At 39.3% G+C, this 20,508-nt stretch overlaps 1 protein-coding gene and 1 pseudogene across 2 annotated transcripts in view; both read right to left on the reverse strand.

The window, feature by feature from the left end:
• PHLPP1 (PH domain and leucine rich repeat protein phosphatase 1) overlaps positions 1–20,508 on the reverse strand; it is a 222,773-nt gene that overhangs the window by 190,731 nt on the left and 11,534 nt on the right. The gene's annotated exons all lie outside the window — the stretch shown is intronic.
• On the reverse strand, positions 9,499–13,162 carry LOC123853199 (actin-related protein 2/3 complex subunit 3-like; annotated as a pseudogene).

Here is a 20,508-nt window from a genome sequence, read left to right on the forward strand (position 1 = left end):
GGGAAGAGCTTTTTTGAGATGCAACAAAAAGTAAATGCAATAATGAATTGCTGAAGAAAGAATCCCCAGGAGCTTGTAACAATCTAAGAAATTCATCCTCACGGGTGCCTGGGTGGCTCAGTCGGTTAAGCGACTGCCTTCGGCTCAGGTCATGATCCTGGAGTCCCGGGATCGAGTCCCGCATCGGGCTCCCAGCTCAGCAGGGAGTCTGCTTCTCCCTCTGACCCCCCTCCCTCTCATGCTCTCTGTCTCTCATTCTCTCTCTCTCAAATAAATAAATAAAATCTTAAAAAAAAAAGAAATTCATCCTCACTACCAATAAAACTGTAGAATATAGTCTTTACGTGACAATGACGAGTCACACAGTAGCTGGAAATACAGGAAAAAGAAGGAAGAGCAATAAATGTAAAAGATATAACTTCAGTAGTCAGAAATCTAGAAATAATTTGAATCTCAGCAGAACTCTGAGAAAAACTATAAAAATATTAAGTGCTAGGTTTTCAAGACTGTAAAGGCTTTTTCCTCTACATATGTAAAATAAAGCAGTTATATTAATGATCACAAAACAAGTATAGTGCACGCGCACGTGTGTGTGTGTGTGTAGGAAAGGGGGAGGGAAAGAGGTAGAGGACGGATGAGAGTGGGGAGGGAGAGAAATTATACTAGACTTGTCTAAGACTGTAAACTATAAGCCCCATGAGGATGTGAACCACTTCTGTCTCATTCACTACTACATCCCCAGTCAACTCACATCTGCACACGGCGGCAATCAACACACCGTTTGCCAAAAGAAAGAAGTTGGAAGACAGGTATTATGGGCTGGACTGTGTTCCCCCCCATAATTCACATGTTGAAGCCTTAGCCCTCCAGTACCTCTGAATGTGACTGTACATGGAGATAGGACCTTTAAAAGGATGATTAAGTTAAAATGAGGCTTTGGGGTAGGCCTTAATCCAATCTGACTGGTGTCCTTATAAGAGGAAACTTGGGCACACAAAGGGACACCAGGGTTCCAAGTGCACAGAGGAGGGGTCTTGTGAGGACATAGCAAGAAGACAGCCATCTGCAAGCCAAGAAGAGGGGCCTCGGGAGAAACCAATCCTGGCAATCCCCTGATCTTGGACTTCTCCAAGAACTATGAGAAAAAAAAACACTGCTGTAGTTTACTCATGCAGCCTGTGGTATTCTGTAATGGCAGCCCTGAGAAACTAATACAATGGGAAAGAGGGAAACTGGGAAGGAAAGAGTAAAATTGCAAGGAAGAAGCTGACTAACCAAAATATTAAGTGTTATCTCTAAGTTTCCAGAAACTTACACTTTCTCCTATATACTTTTCCAAAGTACAACAAATACTCTTTTGACAAGAAATACGTACTTTTTTTTTTTTTTAATAATTGGGGGTGGGAGGGTGATAAGTCTGTCCTTTTTTCCAAACCCCAAGACGTTTGGAGTTTGATAATATGAGGCTGTAAAAACTTACATATTTATAGAGTACCGGTAAGTCTATGGGTAAATCTAAGCATGTGCTGACTAAATAAAAGTAATGTCTAATTTCAGAAGTAAAAAGAAAAAAAAAAAAAGACCAGTTGAAAGTAACACCAAGGAACAGGAGAAAAGTTATCAGAGTTAAAGTATTCTAAAGTCTTTGGGGTTTTGTTTTGTTTTTAAGAGATACTGTTTTGGAATGGCGATTAACTACAGACTTTTTAGGTCACATATTCAAGTCAAATATTTTAAGGTAACCACTAAAATAATAAAGCAAATATAAAACTTCCAGATGAATAGAAAGTAAAGTGAAAACTAAAGAAAACCCTACCAAGAAAAGAGAATATCAAACCTAAATAGGAGAGGGGAGTATAAAATTAAAATCAAATAAATGGACTGAAATACAAATAAATGGGCTTCATTCATAGATTCTCATATTAAATTTTAAGCCTGCTATATGATGTTTAGAAGAAGGGCATAAATAGCAATACAGAAAGATCATCAAGGAAAGCTAGTGTGATCACATCAGTATCAAATAAAATATCCTTTAAGGAAAAGTCCCTTTTAGAAATAAAAGGTCACTAAATAACAATGAGAAAAAGATTCAGTCAACAAGATTAAAATTCTGAATTTACCTGCAACTTATCAACACAGTCTCAAAATACAGACAGCAAATATCATATGAATTAAAGTGGAAACTTAATGAATTCACAATCACTGAGAAACATTTTAACATATGGCCAATAGACTGAACACTCAAAAATTAGTAAGGCTACAGGAGATTTGAATGACACAACCAACAAGCATGACCTAATGAACGTATATTACAGCCCAGCACCCAGCAATTAGAATATACCTGCTTCTCAAGCAGACATGGAACAATGATAAAAACCCACCAGGCCACAAAGTCAACTTCAACAAATCCCAATGAATCAGCATCATACAGGCACTTTCTCAGACAATTATGCCATAATTAGCAATAAATAACTCACAAAGAAAAAAAAATCACAGTAAAATTACAAAATATTTAGAACTGAACTACATATCAATGAAAACTAAAGCACCTCATTAAAATTTGTGGGATACCACTAAAGTGGTATTAAAGAGAGATTTATGGGCTCCCACAGACTGTGTGTGTGTGTGTGTGTGTGTCCCATTCATATGTTGAAACCTAATCCCCAGTGTAATGATATTAGGAGGTGGGGCCTTTGGAGGTGATCAGATTATGAGGGTGGAGCCCTCATGAATGGGATTAGTGCCCTAATAAAAGAGACCCAGAGAGCGCCCTCTCCCTTCAGACTTGCGAGGATATAAGAATTCAGCAGTCTATAACCTGGAAGAGGGATCTCACCAGACCCTAGCTATGCTGGCACCCTGAACTGTGAGAAATACATTTTTGTTATTTAGAAGCCACGCAGTCGATGGTAGTTTGTTATAGCAACCCAAACGGACTAAAAACTGGTCTTAGAAAAGAAGGACTGAAAATTAATTCACTAAGCATCTGACTTTAGTTAGGAATAAAATGAAACTCCTAAAAAACTGATTGACAGAATTAAGAATAAGGGCATACATTAATTAAATATGGGGGGAGGGGAACATAAGTTTCAGCAAAACTTAAGGCTGATTCTTTCAAAACCCAAATAATAGTTACAAATTTGTGGTTAGACCAACAATAAAGAGAAGGCACATACAAAGGAAACACTGCAAATGTGGTAGAGATTTCAATAATGTTGGAAAAACAGACATAGAATATTTTCTAGAAAAATGTATCTTCCCAAAACTGACCCTAGAAGAATTAGAAAATCTGACTACAGCTATAACCATTAGATAAATTGAAACACCAGTTGAAAAGCTATAGGTCCAGAAGTTTAAACAAGTTCCACCAAACATTCAGGGAACAAACAGGTAACTCCTATCTTATACAAACTGTTACAGAAAAAATTTAAAAAGGGATCACTCCCAATTTACCTTCTGAGGCCAGTATAACTTTGAAACCAAAATAAGAGAAAAAATGGTTCAAAAAGGGAAGTTTAAGCTAATTTCACATGTAAAACATAAAGTACTACTTAAAATATTAGCTAATAAAATTCACCAAGATAATTTAAGTTTTAAGAATTAATGGATCTTTTAATATTAGAAAAAACTAATACTAAATATATAATTTCATCACACTCCAGAGATTAAGGGGGGGAAAAAAGAACACCACAAAATCTCTACATACAGAAAAATAATAAAAATTCTTTCATGATTTTAAAAACAAACTTCTCATAACACTCTTAACCTTATAAAGTTTATCAACTAGTAACTTAAATGAAATTAAATGGCAAAATGAATTCCCTTTAAAGTAAGGAACAAAATTAAAGTAAGTTTCTTATCACCACCTTCTTTCAACACTATTGAAAGTCCTAGCCAGTGTGACAAGAAAAAGAAATATGTTTAAGACCCGAAAGAAATAATACCACCACTATCTGCAAGGTATATGGTTGACTACACAAAATAATTCAAAGAAATACAGAAACTATTAAAACCAACAACAAAAAACTAACAAAAACTCAGCAAGTTTGCTAGATTTAAGATCAAAACACAAAAATAAATTGCATTACTATGCACCAGCAAACAATTTTAAAAAATTTAAGTCCACCACATGTAATATGAAAAAATATAAGATATATAGGAATGAACATCACAAAGCATGTGCCAGGTTGCTGAGATCCTAAGGTGTACATAGGTATGCATCTTAAAATAAAATAAAACCTACATGTGAATCAAATAGGGCAAAATGTTACATTCAACAAAGCTGGGTAATAGTAATACAGGTATTCTTTATATTATTCCCAACTTGTCTTCAGGCTCAAAGGAGCTCACAACAAAAAAAAAATTTTTTAAACGAAAAAGTACTGCAAAGCTAACATTTGGGTAAAATCAAACTAAATTAATTGCTATTTAAAGCACATCATTCAAGTAGTATTCACGTCACAATTTTCAAAGGCTGTTACAGGCAATATGTACAAAGAAGAAAATCAAATTGCTTAAATAAAACGCAACTATTTAACAGCAGGGAAGTGTTAACATCTGAGAAAACCTCACTATAAAAAAATCAGTTTTTCTTCCAACTATCTTCCTCTCCTTATTAATATGTAACAATCCATTAAGCATGCACTACAATCTTCCCCTTGGAGGCCCAGAAATAGAGCCAGTGCTCAGCTATCTAGATTTAATACCTCTGACACAGACCATCTCTGACACAGCTCACTTGAAATTAGCACAGTATTTCAGCTTCAAATCTTCCATTTAAATCAGTTTTCCTCCAAATTGTAAAGAATCTTGTCATAATTTTCCTTTTATCTTTATGTAGAAAAGAAACAGTGGCTAATATTTACTAACAGTAACTAATTTCTTAAATACAGGTAACTAAAAGGGGCAACAGTAACATGAAGAAGTTTTCTTTTAATCAGGAATTTCTCACAGGTTTGGTCCAGTGATTATCATCATTTAAATGCTGAAGGTGCTTTGAAAAATGTAAAGCATTTTGTAAGTGCAGAGTGGTGATACTCCTGTTGTTGTTGCTATTATTAAAATCAGTTACTCAAAAAAAAAAATCTGTAATTTCTTTCAACATTACAGTGCTTCCCTGTAATAATCAACCTTACTATGTGAAGATTCCAAATGTTTTCAATAAGAGTTTATCATGTCTCCCACAAATGCCACTGAAGGACTTTAAAAACTGAAACTCCTTACTTATAATAGTGCCACTTGTTCTTTTCAGGTCACAATAAAAAATGTGCAAAGTGAGCTAGATTTCTTAGTGACATGTCAGTTCATTGATAATTTAGGGTCATCCAAACTACATTTTCATATATTATCACTAAGAAATAAGAATTCAGACTGTGCTAGAACATGCACTGGTAACTTGTATTTACTTTTTGGTTTTTTTACTCATGAGAAATTAAATATTCTCCTGGAGTCAAAGTGTATAGAACCTAACCTTACTCACACTTTTATAAAAGGCTGTCAGTAAGCAAGGAAAAGTTCAGGCAGGCTTAACATAACCACCACCCCCCCAAAAAAACAATTATAATTTTAAAAAATTTTTATGAAGTAATCTCTATGCTCAACGTGGGGCTCGAACTCACAACCCTGAGATCAAGAGTCGCACGCTCCACCTACTGAGCCAGCCAGGCACGCCCTCAATTATAATTTTTTAAGTATGTATTGTTATAACACAAATAAGATTCAACTCTAAAACATAAAAGTATCTTTCAAGTATTGTTTTTGGCAATATCCAAATGCCAGGTTTAAAAACTTTATCAAATTATACCAGATATGCCTCCTAAACTACCCTCAAGTCTGTGAGCTCTGTCCATGTTGTACCCTTCCCTTTTTCACACTTGCTACATGTCCTTGTTAACACTGGACATAAACCAAAGGAAGAATTAAACTCCAAATTTTTTTTTTTTTAAGATTTTTATTTATTTGAGAGAGAGAGAATGAGTGAGAGAGAGCATGCACATGAGAGAGGGGAGGGTCAGAGGGAGAAGCAGACTCCCTGCTCAGCAGGGAGCCCGATGCAGGACTCAATCCCGGGACTCCAGGATCATGACCTGAGCCGAAGGCAGTCGCTTAACCAACTGAGCCACCCAGGCATCCCCTAAACTCCAAATTCTTAAGGCAAAATAGGGAAGTCCAGCTAGTATGTTCTCCAAACACAAGTAAATTTAAATCTCTTTCTGAGAAATCTATTGCTAACTTACATGTTATTAATGATAAACATCTGCACACCTATAGAGGTTATTTCTACACTGTACAAACCACAATTACAGTCACTTTTGATAATGCATGCCAATGGAAGAATAGAGGAACTAGCATCAATGAAATTTCGAACATGGATGTACATCACAAGATTTTTTCTCTTACTACGTTTTCTCCATTGAATAGTTTTGTTTACTGGTTCCTGTCCTCCGTCACTCATTCAACCAGAATTTACTGAGTACCTACTATGTGCCAAGCATTCTGTTAGATTCTAAAACTACAAACACCAATTTCCATGGGGGCATGAGAATAGATTCATACAATGCACTGAGCAAGTCTTATGATAGAGATACAAAGCACAATGGGAACATCAGCAGGCACTCTGACCATTTATCTGAATAAACATCAATTGTTAGATAGTAAAACAGCCCAAACACCAGCTGGAGTGAAACATGTAGCAAAAAATTAGAAGTAAACTGCCATGCATAGATTTTAAGCAATTCCTATTGCTCTAAGTTGCAGTTCACTAACCTACCAGCCCACTGGGACCAGGCAGGAAACCATGAGAGGAGCACTTGGGGTAACGGGAAAGAGAGAGACACCCTCTGAAGTGAGCTGCCGTCACTCGTCAGCTGTAACCTGGCCATTGCCACAGACACCTAGTATGCCCACATCTCGTGACTTGAAAAAAGAAAAAAATCTTGATTTTTATGTGAAACTTTACAATATTTAAATGATAGCAATTAATTTTAAAATATTTCAGGGGCACTCAGGTGGCTCAGTCAGTTAAGTGTCTGACTCTTGACCTCAGCCCAGGTCTTGATCTCAAGGTCATGAGTTCAAGCCCCACATGGAGCCTACTTAAAAAAAAAAAAAAAAATTTTTCAGTGTCCACCAAACAAAACAGGTCTGTGAGCCACACATGGCCCAATGGGCACTAGTTTTGGACCTCCGTTATAAGTCCTCCAAAAGAAGATCCAACTTAACTCTCTTGATCAAGATAAAGCTAAACAGGGGTGCCCGGGTGGCTCAGTCAGTTAAGCATCTGCCTTCGGCTCAGGTCATGGTCCCAGGGTCCTGGGATCGAGTCCTGCATTGGGCTCCCTGCTTGGCAGGAAGTCTGCTTCACCCTCTCCCTCTGTCCTCCCCCCCGCCAAAACTCTCGCTCTCAAATAAATGAATAAAATCTTTAAGGAAAAAAAAAGATAAAGTTAAACAAAACTCAAAAGGAAAAAAAAAAAATCAAAAGTATATACCCAAACTTTCAATACACTCCTGTTAACACCACAGAGATGTAATCCCAAAAATCTAAACTGTGGGAAACTCTAGAGGACAGATACCCTGTTTTTTTCCAACAAGTAAATTACAAGGGAAAGAGGAGAGGGGGAGGCTGAAGGGGAAAAGAGAGACAGAAGGGAAATCTATAATTAAAGAAATGTAAACAAACAAAAAACCAATCACAAGATATTGACATTTCAATAATTCAAATTAAAAATTTAAGACACTTGGAAATTTGAACACTGACTAGATATTTGTTGAAAAACAGGAATATTAATTTTTTAAACAAAATTAGTGTCATGGTTGTTTTTAAAAGACTGCTATACTGGGGCGCCTGGGTGGCTCAGTCGTTAAACGTCTGCCTTCGGCTCAGGTCATGATCCCAGGGTCCTGGGATCGAGCCCCACATCAGGCTCCCTGCTCCGCGGGAAGCCTGCTTCTCCCTCTCCCACTCCCCCTGCTTGTGTTCCCTCTCTCGTTGTGTCTCTCTCTGTCAAATAAATAAATAAAATCTTTAAAAATAAATAAATAAATAAATAAAAGACTGCTATACTTTAGAGATACTTGAGATACTTATAGATGAAATGAAAGAACGTCTAGGATCTGCTTCAAAATAATCTAGGCAGAAGGAGGGACTCAAGATAAAACAAAATTGGCCCTGAGTAGGTAACTGTTGATGCCAGCCAGGCAATCAGTATACAAAGCTTCATCACACTATTTTGCCTACATTTTTTTTTTTTTTTTTGAGAGAGACAGGCAGAGAGAGAGCGGGGGGGGGGGGGGGGGTAGAGGAGGAGAGAGAGAATCTAAAGCAGGCTCACGCCTAGCACAGAGCCCATCAGGGGCTCAATCTCATGACCCTGAAATCATGACATGAAATTCTGCATACTTTTCAAAATGTTTTTGAAATTTCCCTAACAACAACAAAAATCCTAAAATAAAAAAACTTTTACCTGTTTCCTGTTTTACTATCACTTACTATCTCATCAAAAAATAGGAAAATAATGCAAAATATAAAGACAACCAAGGGAAAAAAAAAAGGAGAAAGAAAGTAATAGTTTCACTAATCCCTATAAAGAAACTAATGAACCTGCCCTTCACTGAAAATTTGACTTTGTGGACAAATGACGCCAAGACCTCTCTCATTTATGGATAAAAAGTGTACAAAAAAGAGATCCTATGGTATAATCTCATTGAATGTCTTCCTGAAAGAACATAAAAACTGTAATGCTGTATTCCAACTTCATTGAAATAGAAGTTGATTGCTAATGTGCCAAGAGAACACAGTGAATTGGTGGTGGTTTTTTTTTTAAATTTCCTCAATCAAACATGCTTGATATTCAGCATAGCTTATTATTGCTGGGGTTGAGTTAGGGGAAGTTGGGAGTGTACAACAGGGAATGTTTATATACTACTCATTTGATGAAGGGTACTAATTTTTCTTTTCTAAGAAAGGGAAAATTGAGTGGGTTGTGGGGGGAGTAAAATAAAGCTTTCTGCAAAAATGAATGTGAGGCTGGTAAAAAGCCTACGCCTTTATGCTCAGACCCTGGCCCCATGTAATTTGAGAGTATTGTGGGTTCTCAGGGCAGAGTCAGTGCAGCAGGGTAAGGAGCTAGGCGGCTACAGGGAAGGCTGGAAAGGGAAAGAAAGTGCCTGGAGGGAGTGTACATAGGAAAGCAAGAAAACTGGCTGTTCTTAGCGTATCCAGGGTAGAAGGCTTAATGCAGAAAAGACAGGGTTACTTTTATCCTCCTTTTATCCTCCCTACTGATAAGACAAAGGAAAGTTATAAAATGATAGTCATGACACCCATCCTAGAATGAGACAAAGCTAAATAACATTTGATAACCTAATGGAATGGTTTCCTATTATTCTTAAAATCAACTCCAAAACAATAACTATAGCCTATAAGACCCTTGCAGCCAAACATAACCTAGAGTGCATACTGACATATTTTGTATTTAATTGGGAGGGGGCGGGGGGGGGGAGCTCTGATGACCAAAGCACTCAACTTGCCAAAAGTTGACCCCAGACCACACATACCCAGATCTGGCCCTGACTATTCTCCAGCCTTGCCTCCTGATACTCTCAATCTCACTCACTGTACTACACTCACAGTGTTCCTTCCTCTAGGTCCTTAAACCATGCTGGGCTCCCCCCTTCATGGCCTCCACATATACTATTTTCCTATCTGGAATGCTCTTCCACATACCCTGTACCCCAAACCCTCAAACCACTATTGATCCTTCAGGTCTCAGCTTATCAACAAGGATTCACCGCTACAAAAAAATACTATATTTTTCCTTAGTGGCACATGCCACAATTATTTACATAGGTATGTGTTTGACAAGTCTCCTTGTTATAAAGTCACAAGGGCAAGGACTACGTCTGTCTTGTTAAAGACTGGCATGTAGTGGACACAGGTTCAAGAATTATTTGCAAGGAGGAAAGGAGGGAGTATCCTCCCAGTACTATCTTACTGTGCTCTGTTTTATGATCATCTATGTCCTTGTGCAATCTGGCTTAAGCTTCTATAAAAATGCAGATCTGTCGGATTCATTTTCCCTCCAACCTTCAAAGTACCTCATGCCTTGGAAAGCAAGCACTCTGCAACTATCTGAATTGACTAAGTATAGGAGAAAAAAAGAGTATCCCATAAAAAGTTTCGTTACACTGATCAGTGAATTTTGAACATAAACAAAACTTTGTGCCTACAACCGCCAACCCAATAAAGTTCCTGAGCAAGTTAAAAAAAACAACAACAAAAGGGGCACCTGGGTGGCTCAGTTGGTTAAGCAACTGCCTTCGGCTCAGGTCATGATCCTGGAGTCCCGGGATCGAGTCCCGCATCGGGCTCCCTGCTCGGCGGGGAGTCTGCTTCTCCCTCTGATCCTCCCCCTCTCATGCTCTCTGTCTCCCATTCTCTCTCTCAGATAAATAAATAAAAAATCTTAAAAAAAAAAAACAAAACCCAAACATAAAAACAACTCTACTGCCATTCCACCAGGTTCTCCAAATCAGAAGCAATGATCCTTCTTTCTCCCAGTATTACTGCTGTTTGGCAATTCACCATATTTGATATGAAGAGTTATGGTTATCTCTCAAGAGTTTCTATCCTATTCCTCAAAACATCTTTATTAAAAATCTATAGAAACCAACTTTGTAACTGGAATATAAAATAACCAGATGATCTAGAGACTACAGTAAATATTTGGGCAATTATATTCTTAAGAACAACCGAACTGGAGAAACAAATTAAGGGTTCTAGAGGGGAGGGGGGTCGGGGGGATGGGTTAGCCTGGTGATGGGTATTAAAGAGGGCACATACTGAATGGAGCACTGGGTATTATACACAAACAATGAATCATGGAACACTACATCAAAAACTAATGATGTAATGTATGGTGATTAACATAACATAGTAAAATAAAATTAAAAAAGAAACAAACCGAACTGCTGGTTTTTCATTTGTTTCAATAACCACAATTTGGAATCTCAGCATCCAGCTTGAGTATTGAGCACAAAACACAAAGTCGATGCTTGCTACAGTTATCAAGAGGAAAAATGATAGGTTTGACATGGTTTCTTAACAATATTTATTATTTAACAATAATTGTCCCCTACACAATTTGATTTATACCCATCTAATCTTATCATTTATCATGTCCTTATGCTCACTTTATAAACAGATTCAAGCCACAAGTCACTTTGAAAAATCTAGGAATGAAAAATGTGTCTTCAGAACCAGCTCTCATCTCTGCAAGTATAATCAATAGGTCATGAGGAAGGAAAAAAAAAACTATCTCAGAAGTTTTATTACTCCACAAGTGATTTTATAAACAGAAAGGAAACAGGATATAACAGAAGGTACAATCCCTACTTTGTCATTTAGTAGTTCCAACTTTTCTGAAGGTTTTTGACCATTATATCTATATACTTACCCTTCCCCCAACACACACACACACACACACACACACACACACACTCTCACAGATTGGGAGGAAGGAACCAAAACCGTGCAATCAAAACTGCACTTCCAAACTTATAAAACTGAGTTTGGCAATCATTTCCTGCATCTCTACTTCACAAACAGCCCCCCAGCCCTACCCAGTGCAGTAAGGTGCTTCAGAGTAGTCCAAGAAAGGAACACCCCACAGAAAAGTCAGCATAGGTTGAAATCACAGGCATAAATTCCCAAAAGGGCATAGACTATGATTAGTTGGGTGATTTACTCAAGGAAAAGTATATTACAATAAATACCAAGAGTTGGTTTTTCCTTAACCTTCCAATTCATTAAGAAAATTGAGGCCCAGCTTCCTGAACTATCTCTTAAATAAATCTTTATCCTTACCCATCCTTCCTAATAGCCTCAAAGAAATAGATGCCCTCTATCGACCCACAGCTAACTCTTTCATGGGGGCTCATGATATCGTCCCTCTTATTTCCTTCAGGACTTTCTTTCATTTTTCCCTCTCCATTCATGCATCATCCTTAGCTTTTCCCGCTCTCTCCTTCCCTTCAGGATAGAAATGATGTTCAAGTCTTTTCCTTCAGGACCACTTCCCTTCTTTCTACTGAGGCTTAACTTATATCAAATAAAGCACACAAACCATAAGGCTACATTCAATGTTTATACCCAGGAAATTAAAACTCAGAAAACCACAAAGAACATTATCAGCAGCAGATGGCTCAAGCCCCTGCCCATCAATATGCCCCCGAAAGGTAACAACTATTATGACATATTGCCAAAAATTAGTTTTGCCTGTTAACCGACCTTCATATAAATACAGTTGTACAGTAGGTCTCTTTTATTCTTTGTTCTTTCACTCAACATAATCCACTCCCACTTTTTTTGTTAGAAATTTCTTTATTTACTTATTAAGCACCAGCTTAATACTGCAGAACATTTCAAATCACCCTTCAACAACTCATTCTTCCCTCCCCCACCCAAATTCTTGATAAAGAGCTCTTCAAGTGAAGACATGCTCTCTTCTCTCTTCTGTATAAAATTTTATCAAATAAAGGCAAATAACTATGTACATCTTGCTGTAAAATGCTGCCCACGGCTGTGGAAAGTGTCTGCCCAGGCTCCTTTCACTGTCTAGGCCCTGAAAGACTCTTGTTCATGAACTGTCTCTTCACAAAGCAAGTCCACCACTTGCTAGGTTTATCATTCTGAGGGTCAAAAACTTTCTCACAAAGTCTCAGTCCAGTCTCTTGTCTCAGCTGCTGCAAGTAGGCCCTCATTACCTCATCTTCCTGTTTGTTTGCAGGTTTGGCATAAATTGCATTAAGTGGAAAACCAGGCTCTCCAGGAATGGGAAAATTAGTGATTCCCAGCATATACATTTCTTTTTCACCTTGGCTTTTGGAATTGCACTTTTGGAGTTTCTTAAGAGACACTCAGAAATGTAGAGAGTTATATATATCAAGGTTCTATCAGCTTCATTCCTAATCTCATAGTTTTTGAAGAAGACATTGGCCTTGAAGTAACAGATGGCTTCATCCACAATATCTGTATCTTTTGTCTAAGGACAGGTCCTTTGAATTGACTTCTGATAGGCAACAGTGCCATGTTTCCAATGAGTTTGATGTCAGGGTCCATGAGAGAAGAGTGGTAAGCCGGTATCTTGGCGGCGCCCGGGTTTCAAACTAGATGAGGAGGCTGGGGTTCAAGCGTGGCGCTTCCCGTCCGCGGCCCAGCCTGCACTCCCACTTTTTAAATACAAGCATTCTTCAGAGTTGCTTCTTCGGCCTGTCCTCACTCCACCCACTCAATCAAGCACTTTCATTCAGTCCAAACACTTCACTGACTGCCTAACACAGATGCTCCTTGAGCTCTCTCCAGAAATACCTGAATGTCCTTCAGGCACCTTAACTTTAACACATCCAAAATCTAAATTGCCATCTTCCCACCAACCTACCCCCCCCCCGCCCCCGCAAAGCCAATTCCTGCTCCTGTATTCTGCCTGTTGGGCGATGGGATTACAGTCAATCAAACCAGAAACCTCTAAGTCATCCTGACACACAAACCCTGTCAGTCTTATGCACACTGTATCCCTGACATGGGATATAGTGACACACCTTCCTGACCTGGAAGACATACTCAAATTAGTTCCAGAATGAATAATAAATCCTGAACTACTCCTTCCCCCCCACCAACATATAATCATTCAATAAGACCCAAGAATTCTACACTCTAAGCAATAGCAATTCCCATTCTGAAGTTCTTCATCTGCACTAACCTAGTCCAGATCTTTCTCATCTAGTTCTCAGGTAGCACCTTGGTCCCCATACCAGGAATGCCCTATCCCATCCACTCCTATTCCTAGTCTACTCTTTCCAGTATTCAAAATAATCTTCCACCCACCCCAACTGCAGAGACCTGATTAGTTTCCTATTTGGTATCACAACCACATTGTACAAACCTCAAAGGCGACACACTCTGTATTGCAATTCTTTCTTTCTCCCTACTAGGCTGAACTCCTTGAGGCAATTCTTTCTTTGGATCTCCAGCTCCTAACAGAGTGCTTTCAAATGTTAATGAAAGACAGCGCTGAGGCAGTAACCAAGTCTCTAGCCACTCCTCTCGCATCCATCCTCCAGCTGGCTACCAGTTAACACCCTAGAATACAAACCTAACCATGTCACCCCCACATACTTAAAATGCTCAGTAGCTCCCACTGCTTATCAAGTCAAGTCCTTAGCATGTGAGGCCTTTCATCATCTGGCCCCAACCTTTTCCATTTCACCTCCAGCCACTTTAAACTCATCACCTAACACTTCACCACTGGAGCTACCCACCATTTCCTACCTACATGGTGCCCTTTCATTCGTGCTTTTCCTGACACACCCTTGTCATGCAGTTCTAGCCCCTCATTCACAAAGGGAATCCTTCCCATGGAGCTTTTCCAAGGCATTCCACTTCTAGGGAGAGCTGCTTTATCGGGTTTCCGCGTTCCCTGAGCCCTCTGTAAATGCCTTCATTAAGGTGTTTCAAGTTTTATTATAATTGTTTATGTAATTTACACACACACACACACACCCCAGATAGGAAAGCCTCGACATTCAAAAGGCATTCATCCTGAGAGCTTCATAAATTTAATATAAACATTATTTTTAGACCTCTCCACTTTTGTCCATAGCCAGCACTAGCATTTATTTTAAATGCGAAAAAAATGAGTCATAAGGAAACCAAGTAAATAATGTTTATATCACCTTCCTGTGAGTTACTGCACATACTCTAAGCAGAAGGCAACAGAGCTCCACTGAGCTCTGGAAGCTGGATGGTGAGCCAGGTGCATTTACCAGCTAAACGGATGGCTTTAGTCGGTTTAACATGTACTACACCATTTCACATTCATCCTCTGCAAAATCAGTCCTCAACTGATAAATATTTGTAAATATTAAGAATAGAAGATACACCCTCATTCATTCTCATATCACCAACCCCTAACTCTAGCACCTGCTCCTTCAACTTTACTGAACTAGTGATATGAACTACTTTCATGAACTGACCCACAATTCTCTCATCACTTGAGCTGCACACATGTCATCTTTGAGCTTCTTTCATCAAAATGGCCAATTAGCTACTGAGTCCTAGGATAACATCTTCACAGGTCTCCTTTTCTCCCTCCACTGCTCTAATTTAGGCCCTCAGTATCTCACTAAGCCACACAAGCTCCGAATGATTTCTTTCCTTCAATTTTAATCTCTCCCACTCCCAATTCATCCAACGCCATCCCTTCTTAAAGTGCACTGTGCAGCTGAATCAACCTGAGAATCTTCTAAGTCTGAGGTGGGGCCTGAGATTCTACATTTTTAACACGCTCCTGGGAGATGCTGATGATGCTACTCCATAGATCACATCTCAAGGAGCAAAGCTCCACTCAACATTATCCTGGAATAATGCTTACCTAGTAAGAAGTCAACAGGCAAAGGCCAGACGACCATCAATCAGGAGAGCCCAGATTTCTGTGCTCGGTAGGAAACTGGCCTAGATGCCCTTGGTCCCTTCCAATGCTCAGATGCTATGCCCTGCCCCTCACATATCCATGCAGTTGTCACCCATTTTATACCTGTGGAGCCTAGCAAAGCTATAACCTAGCAGGTATTTCTTCAATTATCACATTCACCAGAATCTGATTTAGTAACTATCCACAGACAACTCAGGTTGATCCTACTCCAGTATCACAAATGTTTCTAAAAGATAAAGAAGACACTGTGCAAAGGGATAAGTACAGTTGTGCTTATGATGGTACCTTAAAGATAAATGAACACACAACTTTCCTTTATCCATCAGTATTATTTGGAGGTTGAAGCCACTGGGGTTAATCTGCCAGTTTCTTAGAACCAAGAGGGCTGTCAACCCTTTTTGTTTTATTGCTTGGTTGTGGGGAGGGGGTGAAGGTGGGAGATGTGACACACATGTCCAGAAGCAGGAAGCAATGACAGCTCCCAATTCTCTATTAGCAGCTGCAAGCTGATTCAGGATATAAAACAAGCATTCTGACTGTATTAACTACAAAACAAGCCCTAGTTTCAGAAATGGACTTTTATGTGGTATCCTCAGAATGACATTATCCTCTTAAGTAGTTCCAACATATCTGTTTACAGAACTTTTGTCATCATGTATTTATTAATGAGACAATACCATTCAGATTGTGGTTAAAAACACCAAGTCACTCTTACAACTTGGTTACAGAGCAAGGGATTTGGAGTGTCTGCTTTAAAATCACAAGGACCAGTAACTACTCTCTATATGATTACACTGATGCTAACATTTCTGTTACTATCCCCCATAAAATCAGCTTGTCACAGAGGGCAAAACGGTGCTAATAACAGTGGAAAACACACACTGGCAAGTGATTAACCTCAATGTTGATGAGTATGAAGGAGAAGCATTTTCATTTGAATTAGAAACATAAATCAATTAATTTTAATCAGACAGGATTTGAATAACTTTTTTTTACCATGCTGTTTGTCATAATTTAAAAACAAAACAAAAAAGTAAAATGAAGATCTTTTTTCCAGTGTTGCCATTCACATTACTACACAAGACAATGTTTCACAGAGACATTTGCCTCCTATTTAAAACAAAAACAAAACAAAATTTATAACAGGCCATTAGTAAAGATTTAACTTGCCATATGTGTAGTACAAGTTTTCCAGCCATGGATTAAAAAGCTAGTATGTTGCTTTTGTTTAAATGAACACTCAAGAACTGCGTCTCCTCCTGGCCCAACAAGAAGTCTTCTTCATCAGTGAAGATTGAAACACTAGATGAGCACAGTTAAAAATTTCCAGATTATGACCAACTCATCATCATCCAAATTTTACATTACTGCAGTCTACATATGTCACTGAATTATTTTTTTAAAGATTTTATGTATTTATTTGACAGAAAGAGACACAGCAAGAGAGGGAACACAAGCAGGGGGAGTGGGAGAGGGAGAAGCAGGCTTCCCCTCGAGGAGGGAGCCCAACGCGGGCCTCGATCCCAGGACCCCGGGATCATGACCTGAGCCGAAGGCAGACGCTTAACGACTGAGCCACCCAGGTGCCCCCATATGTAACTAAATTAAAAGAAATTAACTGCCTCCAGAAGATAAACACATTTCCCATAACTCTCATAAATCTGAGGAGTGAAAAACCCTCATAGGCCTTATAAAAAGAAATAAGAGAATGTCTCTCAAATGTATGGCAGGACCCTGGCACCAGGCTTCAGGGCAACATGGAGCATGCACACATTTACATTTTCTTTTCAAGAAAGCAAAATTAGGGGCGCCTGGGTGGCTCAGATGGTTAAGCATCTGCCTTTGGCTCAGGTCGTGATCTCGGGGTTCTGGGGTTGAGCCCTGTGTTGGGCTCCCTGCTTAGTGCGGAGTCTGCTTCTCCCTCTCCCCTCCACTCGTGCTCTCTCAAATGAATAAATCTTTTAAAAAAGCAAAATTAATATTGCTTAATCCAGAATTTAGACTCTTACAAGCTGTGATACCACATGGAGCCCAAATGATTCGAGTGGATAAAAAGGCCTAGATGCCTAGATAGAAGGGTACTTCATAAATCTTAAAGGATGGAGCTGGAATTGCTACTCCTAAACTGGGTCTGACTGGATTTGAACTAGTAATTTATGGTTGCTCCTCAAACAATTCAGGGTCCCAGAATTAAGGCAATAGTCTACTCCTTCTGGTCCCTCAAGCCTTGGCTCCGGGGCCTCCTGGGGATTCACAACATTGCTACGACAGCCATCTATAAACCCTGCCTCTACTGGGACACTTTTCACCTTGGTATAAAAATGATGGCTTGCCTGTTTTTTCCACAAACATGCCCTCAAAATTATAAGTATGTCAAGGGATCCTAGAAAATTCAAATTAGTCATCTCTGAATCAAAAGCACCTTTGACATAATAGATACAATAACTGATGGATGGACAGATGAAAGTATACTGTCTGCCAATCACTGAGCAACTGTATATCCCATCTTCCTTAACGAGCCCTAATTAACTCTAACATTTGTGGCAATTTACTGTTGCTAAGACTAATAAAACCACACTACATTTGTGTAACATCTCACAGTTTACAAAGCATTTCCACATATATCATCAAATCTGAACCTCCCAAAGTTCTTTGAGACAGATTTATTTTATCACTTCTCTCCTTCTCTCTCTCTCATGAGGCTTAAGGAGGTTCAGAGGCTCATTCTAGGTCTCACATCAAGTAACGAAGCCCACAGTCAAGTCTAGGTGTCCGGGTCCTCCATCAATGAATGCTCTTTCCACCCTAAGCCCAGGACTTGGTTTCTAACAACTGGTACGACTGTGCCAGGCACTTTCACACATTTCATTTGATCTTCTCAACAACCTTGTAGAACACAAAAGCATGAACTCTTTCAACAGAGGAGGGGCGCCTGGGTGGCTCAACTGGTGGACGGTCTGACTCTTGGTTTCAGCTGGGGTCGTGATCTCGAGCCCAGAGTCAGGCTCCGTGCTGCGCAGGGAGTCAGCTTGGGATTCTCTCTCTCCGTCTGCCCCTCTCTCTCTCTCTCTCTCTCTAATAAGTAAATAAATCTTGGGGAGCCTGGGTGGCTCAGTCGATTAAGCGTCTGCCATCGGCTCAGGTCATGATCCCAGGGTCCTGGGATTGAGCCCCATATGGGCTTCCCTGCTCAGCGGAGAGTCTGCTTCTCCCTCTGCCCCTCCTCACCCCTGCCCCTGCTTGAATTCACTTGCTCTCTTTCTCCAATAAATAAATAAAATCTTAAAATAATAAATCTTAAAAAAAAAAAAAGAAGGAAAGAAGCAAATAGAGCTCCAGGGGCAGTGGCAGATAGAGAACTCAAGTCCATGCCTTAACTACTTCAAAATCTATGCTTCCAAAATGCTGATATGCCCAAACTGGCCCCAGAAGGTTATTAGAGATAAGTTCTCCACATTCAGCAAAAGAAGATGGATACTAACTAGTTGACTGTGGTGTCAGATGCCTGGACCTGAGTTTTGTCTGTGCCTTACTCACTGTACAAATCCAGATGAGTTACTATACTGCTCTGGAACTCACTCCCTCCATCTGTAATACTAGGGTAATAATATGGTCTACCTCACAGGGTTATGAGGCTCAAATTAGCTAATATATATAAAGCACTTAAAACACTGTCTGGCATGTAGTAAGGGTGATATAAATGTTTGCTAAATAACAAAATATTACTCAATTTCTTGAACATTATACATAGGGAGTTTTTGCACTCGTTTCTTCAAATTAAAAAAAATGCCATCTAGTTTGTCATTGTGGAAGAAATGATACTTGTCAACACCTAAATAAATCTGGCAACCGCATCTTTATTTCTTTTAGTATTTTAGGGCAATGGGTGTGGAGATTTTCCCTGTAAGTGTTAATGGATTCAAGTCTAGAATCTATTCCAGCTGAGATAATTTGGAACTTAGGCAAATACAATTAAAAGCCTACAGAAGAGGGCGCCTGGGTGGCTCAGTTGGTTGAGCGACCGCCTTCGGCTCAGGTCATGATCCTGGAGTCCTGGGATCGAGTCCCGCCTCGGGCTCCCTGCTCAGCGGGGGTCTGCTTCTCCCTCTGACCCTCTTCCCTCTCGTGCTGTCTCTCATTCTCTCTCTCTCAAATAAATAAAATCTTTACAAAAAGAAAAAACCTACAGAAGAGAATCCCAGTTCTCTACCAAAGAGGGTCTAATAAGGCCATGAAATGCAACAGTAGTACAATTTTTGTCTTGTGGTCACATACCTAAGAACTGGTCACTAGTTCTGCCTACCAAAGGTGGCAGATGTTCTAACCTGACTTTTCTAGGTTTGACATCTATGACTCTATACTTCCCATACCCCCCCTAGAACTACTTCATCTCTTCTGGGAGTTCATTTATCTATAGCACTAAAGCACCATGAGTCCCATTTCACAATTTTCAGCTATCTCAGAGTTATTTCGCATTATATTCTTGTCATCTCAATTCATGGCTACACACAGAAACCCCTTCTCAGGTCAACTAAGAAAACCTCAAAGCATTACTGGCAGAGTTATTACTATCTTGACAGGCATGTTAGTCTTCATTTTTCTATATTCAAAAGATAAATCATGTGTGCTTCATGGTGACCTTCAGAGTTGTCCCCAGAAATTCTTTAGAAGGAGAAAAAAGGAACCTCTTCAGCATAAATAAGCAGCTAAATGATGCCTAATACACACATCAGCATTTTATACTCCAGCTAACCCCATGCCCACCCTAGCTACTTCAGGATGACAAAGCATCCACAGGAAAAGAGAATGGTGATACATCCATATTCCAGAAGTACATAAGTTGCCATCCTAGAAGTAAGGGTCAATGGGTTAGCCTGGTGATGGGGTATTGAGGAGGACACATTCTGCATGGAGCACTGGTGTTATGCACAAACAATGAATCATGGAACACTTCATCTAAAACTAATGATGTAATGTATGGGGATTAACGTAAGAATAAAAAAAATTTTTTAAAAGT

Source organism: Mirounga angustirostris, unplaced genomic scaffold, assembly GCF_029215605.1.
Source record: "Mirounga angustirostris isolate CCGP_5_RB_7025 unplaced genomic scaffold, mMirAng1.0.hap1 SCAF_14, whole genome shotgun sequence".
NCBI classification, from domain to species: domain Eukaryota; kingdom Metazoa; phylum Chordata; class Mammalia; order Carnivora; family Phocidae; genus Mirounga; species Mirounga angustirostris.